Source organism: Tympanuchus pallidicinctus, unplaced genomic scaffold, assembly GCF_026119805.1.
Source record: "Tympanuchus pallidicinctus isolate F22 unplaced genomic scaffold, pur_lepc_1.0 scaffold25, whole genome shotgun sequence".
NCBI lineage: Eukaryota > Metazoa > Chordata > Aves > Galliformes > Phasianidae > Tympanuchus > Tympanuchus pallidicinctus.
The window spans coordinates 548,309-557,026 of NW_026294742.1; the positions used below are offsets into that span (position 1 = coordinate 548,309).

Genomic DNA, 8,718 nt, shown 5'->3' on the forward strand with positions numbered 1-8,718 from the left:
CTGTAACGCTGCAGCAAAGCATCACTAGTACTCCGTGCCGTGTGAATATGTCAACATGATCAGAGGGGAGGGAGCAGGCGGCACCGGGCCGGGCGGCCGGGAGCCGCCTCTAGGGGGGGTTCTCGGGGCCGCCTCGCCCCCCGCCCGGCCCCTCCGTGCCCGGATTGCGGCCCCGGCCCTGGCGAGATGGCAGCTGGGCGCTGCCGGCGCTCGGTAGGAGCTCCCGCCGCTGCGGCTCCAGGCAGAGCTGGAGAGGCGGCGGGGGCGGATCGGGTGGGGGGGTGGGCAATGGAGGCGGCCTCCAGGCAGGGTGAACAGGGGGTCCAGCCCCGGGTGCCCCCACCACACCTCAGCCACACCGAGCGGAGGTCTGGCTCGGCCCGTGGGGGTGGCCGGTGGGGGAAGGCGGCCGCGGGAACCTCGGTGTGCTCCCCCCACCAAGCTCCCCCAGAGCCCCCGGGGCTCCGGAGCCCCTTGGGCCGCACACCCGTCCCCTCTGCGTCGCTCCTTTCGCCGGTTCCTGCTGCCCCTCCGCCTCCGACTCGGTGCCCTTCCCCCCCCCCCCCCCCCGCCCCTCCGGAAAGTCGCTGCCTTTTAATGCAGAAAACAGCTCCAGGCCTGACCTCGGGCCGTTCCCATCCCGACCCCCCCCCGTATCCGGGACCGAGACCAGGGGGTGGGAAGCGGTTCGGGGGAGGCTCGGCTGTGCGCTTCGGCCCGGCTCGCGGGGTGATGGCTGCTGGCAGCCGGGGGCCGCGCTCCTCTCAGCCCCGGCCCGGCGGCTGCTGATCGCCTGCGGACGTTAGAGCACCTTCCTCCCCACCATCCCCAACTGGGAGGGGCTACAAAATTTAAAAAAATAAAATAGGACTTGAAATATATGTTAAAAAGAAAACATTAAAAGGGGGTTATTTCTTTCTATGCAGATGGGAGGAGTGCGGCCGCTCGGCTGGCCCCGGAGCCGAGAGGGTTAACGCTCCCACACCCCTCCTCTTCCATGAGGTGCACGGGGAGGAGACGGGAAGTGCGGCTTTCCCCGCGGCCGGGCCGCGGTGCGGGGCAGCGGCGGGCGGGGGGCCCAGGCCCGATCCCCCCTCTCGATCCCTCTCCCCGCGGGGCAGCCCCACGCGTGGGTTCCCGTCTGCCCCGATCCGCCTGCCGAGTTTCTGGGGAAACGTGTTCCCGGGGCGGGGAGTGGGGGGTGGGTGACAGTGCGGGGCCAGCGAGTCGGGGCTCGTGCGAGTGTCGGCGTGTGCGGGGAGTGCGCGTCCGTGGGCGCGCGTCTGCGGGTGGTCGTGAGTGTCGGGTGGGGGCGTGGGTGCGCAGGACACGCGCGTTTCGGGAGGTGCCAGGAGGTGCCTGATCTCCCCGCTCCCAACGTCGTGCCTTAAAAGAGGGGTTGATAATCCTACGGGAGGGGAGCGGGGAGAGCTGCCTGCGCGCAGATGGGAGCGGAACCTCTAAAGTGATTAGCTCTTCTAGCATTGCATTTTTGACGCACATGGTTAAGAGCGCTTGGCGCCAGCTTGGTGAAGTCCCTGTAGTAACCAGCGTCTAGGATCGCTTTGCATTCACCAAAATATCTCCCCTTCGGTCGGGGGTGGGGGTGGAAAGGAGAAGGGAGGAGGAGGGAGGAAAGGAAGCGGGAGTAATGCATTCAAAGAAGATGTAGGGAAAAGACAAGGGCGGGGGTGGGGGGGGAAGCGTGATGTATTTCAAGGAACCGAGAGCTTAGCTGCCCGCGCAGCGCTCGCCTCGGCTGCTGAGCGGAGGGAGCGAGAATTCTCGAGCGCTCTGCTCGGAACCAGGGCCTGGGCTCCTGCCTGCAGTCGCAACGGGAACCCCGGAACCTTCCCTTTGCGGAACCCACAACAAACGCCCGAATAAGCTGTTGTATGTTGGCGGAACGGCTCGGAGAAACTTGGCCGCAATTTGCCCCAAGCAGGCCTCAGCTGTCTGCCAGGGACCGGGAGGTGCCCTCGGGCTCTCGCAGGACAAGCGCAGCCGCTCCCAGAGCCGCCTCGCCCCGCTCCCCGCGCCCGCCCCGCCGGTACGCGCCCTCGGGGCCGCGGTGGAGGCCGGAGCCGTTGGTGCCCTCCGCGCCCGCCCCGCACTTTGCGCAGAGCTCGGCGGCCCGCGGAGGGAAATGAAGCGTTCGCTGCTTATGATTTCCAATGTCAGCGTCTGGCTGATGGCGTGCAAACTTCCGCCAGTTCCGAGTGACCTCCCCGACGAAGCCCCCTGGAGACTCGTATTATGAAGGGAGGCTGCACTAATCTAAGATCAAAAGCGGGAAGGTGCGAACAGTCTTTGTCTCCCTTCGACCGCCTCGTTCCCCCTCCTGTGTGTGATAAATCTACCCTGGCGCCGACTGCGTGCTGGATGATTAATTTGCAAGCAAACAAAAGGGGACCTGATGGCCAGCCATCTTAGTTAAATATTGGCCAGTGGTTCCAGCTACTTGTTAGCCGCCTCTTTCCCAGAAATAAATAAATAAGCAACGCGCGGAAATAAATAAATAAGGAAGCCAGCAAAAAAGAAGAGCGAGAGGGGAGGAAAGAGAGCAAGGAAAAAAAAAAAAAAAAAAAAAAAAAGATCAGAGAGAAGGGCCGGGAGCAGAGCGGAGGTGGGAACGGGGCTGTGGCGGGGGGAGGCCGGGTGATAGCACGCCGAGATAGCCGCCTGCCCCCGGCCCGTCTGCAGGCCGCGCTGCGCCAAGGCCGACACTATCTTGGCGCTTCAAAGAGCTCTGAAAGGTCCCCGCTGGCTCCCCGGCCCGCGGCTCTCTAATCTCGGAGCGCAGGAGCCAAAGGCCGGGGCGGGGGGAGCGGCTCGTCGGGTCCGCAGCACCCCTGGCCACTTCCCGAGCCAGAAACATCGCTGCTTTTTCCCTGGTTCAATGCAGGCCGGAGGGAAAGCAGAGCAGTCCTGGTTGCTGAGCGGCTGCGAGAGCTCCGCTCGCTCAGATTTCGCCCTCCTAAGCAACTTTTTAGCGTTTGCACGAGGGATCGGGGCGTGCGGTAAGCCTCTCCCGGTAGCCCGAAGAGCCAGCTGGAGGGAGAAGGCAGGAGGAAAAGAATGGCAGCGCGACTGCGGAGCCCACACATCCTCTCCCAAGCCTGTGGGAGCCACTCCGAGGCGTGTGTGCGTGCTATGAGCACTGTATGCGTGCAGGGAGGCTCCGTGGGTGTGCGCGCCCCGGGGAGGGGGGGCCGTGAGCTGAGTGCACCGCAAATCCGTGATCCAGCAGCGAAAGCCGGGGAGTCTCCTTGCACCCCTGCGTGCAGGGCTGACAAAGGTGCTCGTGGGTGCTGTGCAGGAGGGAGCGGGGCCAGCACGCACTGCAGCCCCACACACCGCACCGCTGGGACTTCCGTCCTCTCGATGCGTTTCCCTGTGGCACTGCAGGTCCGAGCATCCCTCTCCTCCCAGGCACCTCCATCTCCTCCAGCCGCAACCTCCGCCCGGCCCCCAGCCCTCGGAAAGCAACACGCAGCCGCGGCCGGTCTATGTTTATCCCAAATAAAATGCAGCGGGCTCGTTTACTTTGGCAGCTTTGCCGTAAATACTCGGGGGGCGGCGATGACGCGCAGATTCTGAGCGCTGTTCCTCCAGAGAAAGGTGTCAGGAGCCGGGGCCGGTGCTGGCGCTGCTCCGTCCCAGAGTGGCACTGCAGGCCTCGGGCACAATGAAATGGGTCCCTATAGGGCGAGTCTGTACATTCAGACCTCATGAACTGCTGCGGGGGAGGGAAGGGGGTCACCGCGGCAGCTCCTTGCCTTCCCTTCCGCAGAGCTCTTCCTGCAGTCACCGGCTGAATTTTAGCTAAAGCCTGACCTGAACGCTTTGCAAAATAACCTGCCCGGGTCCAGAGGAGTATGGTAAGGGATTAGAAATACAAACTGGAAAAAAAAAAAAAACGACAACAATAAAATACAATCCGATGCACATTTCTCTTTGGCCAGGCCACCGGTCCTCTTTCCTGGGACTTACAGGACTGGACAGAGCTGGAGATACTTTTACATACACCTCCTCGGGGCACCAGAAAAAAACACAAGTGAAGAGAGTGGCTGGAGAAAGGTTCTCATCCTCCAGCCGTGTCCGGGGTGTGTCCCTGCAGGAAAGGCTGCAGTGTCCCGGCACGGCCCAGCACAGCATGGCACGGCCCGGCCCGGATCGGCACACGGCCTGGCTCCTGTTCACGGCCAAATCAACAGCCAGCAGGGACACCAGGGTGCTGTATAATTTTGGAGCCCTCCCAAACACCGTAACTACTCACATCCCTGCAGCAAGACCCGCTGTCACTTGGTCCCCATCTCCAAACAGCTCAGGCGCTCTCCAGCCCCATCCATTTTACCTCGGATGAGAGAAGAAAACCAGAGGGCACTCAGAGGCGAATCCCCACCCCAGAGCACCCCCTCACCTTCGAGCCCGGGCTGCCCTTTCCCCCAGCCTTGATCCTGCAGTATGCTCTTAGAGGAGGTGCAATTAAAGCCCTGCTCCCTCTCCCTCCCCTCCCCTCCGATCTTTCTGCTTCCACCACCGCTGGCTAAGCAGAAATTCTAAATAGAGTTCGCTATTTGGATAAAGATTTTTTATTTTTTTTTTAATAAGCAGGCATACACATACAGTTTGCCGCTCAGGAAGTAGAACTAATTGTCGTTTCCTACAGTCAAACAGATCTATCTTTTCAATGCTGTCTTTGTGTGTCTGCATGCGAGAGAGAAAGAGGGAACGAGTGGATACGTTTATTCAATTATTTAAACGCACAAACAACAAAACAACAATCCCGAGGAGGGACGAGCCTTCCCGAAGGAGCCCTCCAGCTCTCCAGATGCGGCATTCCCCCCTCACCCCCGCCCGCTCCCTGCAGACCCAGTAGAACAAGGCACCCGGCGAGAGAAACCGATTTTATCTGCTTTGACCATCGGCCGTGTTCTTTAACAACTCAGCCCCGGCGCTGGAACCTTGCCCACCTCCCCCGGGGTCTCATCCGACCCTCCGCCCCTCGGTCACCCCCGAGGCACCGGCGGGCGCCGGCTGCAGAGGAGCACGGAGGGAAACCGGGAGCCTCCGGCACCGGCGCTGCCACACTTCGCTCCCATTTTCTTCGAGATGCCACGGAGCCACCAGGCGATCGATTGATACCTCGGCCCGGGGGAGAAAGGGAGGGAGGGGGGGTGGGAGAACCAGCTGTTGCAAAAGGACATGGTAAATCTAATAGGGGCTACTGTCAATAGAGAAATGACAGAGAAGAAGAATTGGCTTCTTAAAGTCTGCTGAACTAACACTCATCATGTAGCCGCGGACACGTATTCTCAATCGGATCCTGGTATCCATTACTATTTTCCTTACTAGGTTTCAATTAAAGAGAGATCTAACCCCTCTTCCCTCTCCCTCCCCCCCCACTTCCCCGCACGCCCCCCAGCAGGAGATAAATGACAGAAGAGGGGAGGCATCGGACACGTCCTGTCTGCACGCCACGTTTGTCACCAAAGCCGAGCTGCCGCCGTGCCCCAGCCAATTCCCCCGGCCGGCCAGGGCTCGCTCCCTGCGGTGATCGCGGTGCAACGGCCCCAAGAGTCGCTCTTCTCGCCGTCTAATTCCGCTCCTCATGTTCCTTTTTCTCTTTTCCCATTTTGTTTAACCCCTCTCGTCTCCTGACGGACGGAGAAGCTCCGAGCGGGGCGGCTGCGGGTGGCTGCTCTCGCAGGGGACCTTCGGGGTGACACCGCCGCAGTAACCGCATGTCACTTGTTCCCTCTCGAGTGACGTTAAAAGCGCAAACTTCGCGGCACCGAAAACACACACACACAAAACAATTTAAAAATCTGCCGATTTTCTACGGGAGGAGGGAAGAGCTTCATTTATTTTCAGTGCCCAACTGAGGGGCTTTGGAGGCACTTGGAAACAGTTTTTCTTCCTCTGTCTGACCCCAGGTAGCCCCGAAGCCTCAGCACATCCATCAGGGGGCTGCAAAAGGCACCGAAATGCGCCAGCCCAGCCCTGGGAAACTTAGAGATGGCAGAGAATTTCCCCGCACAACTTAGTCACTGCGGCCAGCCTAAAGGTGACATCCGACGTGCAGGGGAGGGAGGGAGAAGGAGCTGCGGGCTGCATCCCAGCGGCGCTCCAAAAGGTGATACTGGACGAGGAAAGTCTTCTCATGCTCCCCCACCTCTTTCCAGATCTCAGTGCTGCCAGAGGACAAATCCCTGGGGCCAGCAGCCCGATCCCAGCACCTCGCTGCCTTCGGGGCTTCGGGCAGTCCCACTGGCAGCCCAGTCGCTTCTGCACGTCGGGGAAAAGCTCATTTCTCTGCAGACACAGGGATGGGACCCAGCGAAACCCTCCGGAGATGTTCTCTGTGAGGAGCAGAACGAGCTGGGAACGTTTTTTATAAAAGGGCTCTTCTCCGTCTTTAGGGCTTGGGAAGTTTTTTGTAGCTCCGTTTTATTTCAGTTTAGAATTTTGAACAAACTTTGGATTGATTTCCGGAAGGCGCAAATGCTCACACATGGGAAAAGTGAATAAACCGGTCCTTCGAGGTCACCTGGGAGGGGGAGACGAGATCTGTACCCCCTTCCAAAATAAAATAAAATAAAAGTAACAGGAGGGGAAAGATCTCATGCTTTTGTAGTTTAAAACTACTTGGAGTGATTTGCTTTTAATGGCACACTTGGCTGCAGGAAAGAGCGGCTCTGCTTTCGATCTCGCGCTCGCTCCTCGCTTTCCTGTAGGTGTGTGCGGACATACGTATGCTTTGCAGCCCCCACCTGACGGCTCTCCCCGTCACCCCACCCTCCCCGGACCCGCAGCACATCGCAGGCCACGCTCTCCCGCCGCTGTGTCTTCTGCCGGGATCCAGAAGCACAGGCACAGCCGACTCCTATACCGGCATTTCTCCGGAGCAGCGGGGGTGTTGTGAACACTTATTAAACCCAGATGATCCGAGAGTTGGGGCATACGGAAAAGATTTCCAATTAAAGCCGAGAGCAGCCAGTTTCGTGTCGCAGGTGTAAAAAATATTTGTGCAGCTCTCGCTCCTCATCCCGAAGCGGATCCTTCCCCCTGCTGGATCCCTCTGGGAGGAGAAGGGAAGGGGTCGTTTCTCGTTCCGGGCCCCACTCGCCTCTCGCCGGGTTCCCCACATCGCTCGGTGCGCACTCGGGAGGCTCTGTGCCTGCAGCCCCCAGCCCCGAACATCCTTCCCTCCGCTCACCTGTTGCTGCAACCGCTTCCGTAAAGGCAGGAACTAAAAGGAAAATACAATAGCTCCGGTCTCGGAAAGCGGCGGCGGTGTAAAGTGTTGTGGTAACACGGGAGGTGGGGTGGGATGGCACGCGGGGACAGTGGGCATCACTGTGGACTGCTGGCTACGCGTTCCCGCTTGGAAGAACTGCTTTCTCACAACTTTGATGCCGGATTTAGGGGGATCTGGGAGCCCACATGCAACTGGGAGTTTGTTTCCCAGTTCGCCGAGAGCGTTCGGGTTCATGAAGAACCTCGGGGGCCGTGGGAGCGGACCCCAGACTGCTCCTGACTCGTTAGCGAGACCGGGCACGCTCGCTTTGGAAGTTTCCAGTTTAAATAACGGAGAAAGCATTCACGTATACTTTACCCACGCTTTCTTTAAATACCATTAGGACAATTGTCTCGATCCGAGGTCAGGGAAAAATCCTGTTCGGTGGAGACAAGAGGCCGACAGGGTGGCAGGGTGGCTCTGGGAGCGAATCGGTGGGAGCGCCGTGCGGGCAGCTCACCTCCCGCAAAGCACGGGCGCGGTTGGTGCCTGCCGCCGCTCTCGGAGCCGCTCGCCCTGCCCCGGGGCAGGTTATGGGAGGCACAGCCCGCACAGCCCCTGACCGTCCATCCCCGGCAGCGAAGTGAGCAGAGCGGATTGCGAAAGATTGTGCACACTGGGATGTGGAGGGGGGTCGAGAGAGGGGGTGGAAGGAAGAAAACAGAAGAAAAGCCCGTCCCAAAGAGCTGAAGTGGGCAGAGTATTACATGTACAAACATCCAAACAAGATTGGAGCGGTACAAAGCGTCGGAAAATCCAGAGCAGCCACATAAAAAGAAAAGTTAAGTAGGAAGTGGTGTAAAAGCGTTGTCGTTTATTTCGCCTTCCCTTCCAGATGTTCTGCATAAAGCTCTATCTGCAGGGAGGAGGGAGCTCGCCCGGCAGAACCGAGCTGATGGAGCGGGTGCCGGGGGCTGCCCGGGGCTGCTCGGAGCTGCGGCCACCGGATGGCGCAGCCACCGCCCGCTGTCACCTGCGGGACCCGCGTTCACCTGCTGGTGGCCCTGGGCCCTCCCGAGTGCTGTCGGGGTAGCAGAGGTTGGTGCGGGCACGGCGCAGCACCGGCCCGGCCCCGGCGTTTTTGCACCGGGTTTTGCACGGGACCGAGGGACTCGGGGAGTTCAGCTGCGGGCAATAGGAGTTTGGCCGTCAGGCTCTGCTGCTTAGGACAGGGAGGAAACCCCTGAGCTCCGAAGCTCGTCTCGAGGGAGTAATAACGCGCTGGGGAGAGAGAAGCGCGGAGAAGGGTTTAAAGGCTGGAAAGAGGAAGATCGAGCTTTCTGGAACAGCTGTGCTGAAAGTATCAGGCGGAGCCCCTTGAACTTAGGGCTGGAGGGAGGTGGGTGAGAACTAATATCTCAGGTGACATAAGAAGGGAGCAAACATCCTGCCAAAACTGCGTCTCGTCCTGCGCC

At 59.9% G+C, this 8,718-nt stretch overlaps 1 long non-coding RNA gene across 1 annotated transcript; it reads left to right on the forward strand.

The window, feature by feature from the left end:
• The first annotated feature begins 10 nt into the window (after positions 1-10).
• LOC128083902 (uncharacterized) lies at positions 11-6,649 on the forward strand. The gene is made up of 3 exons (XR_008208246.1): positions 11-213; positions 927-6,070; positions 6,189-6,649. It is a non-coding gene; the product is annotated as an uncharacterized LOC128083902 (long non-coding RNA).
• Positions 6,650-8,718: the final 2,069 nt, after the last annotated feature.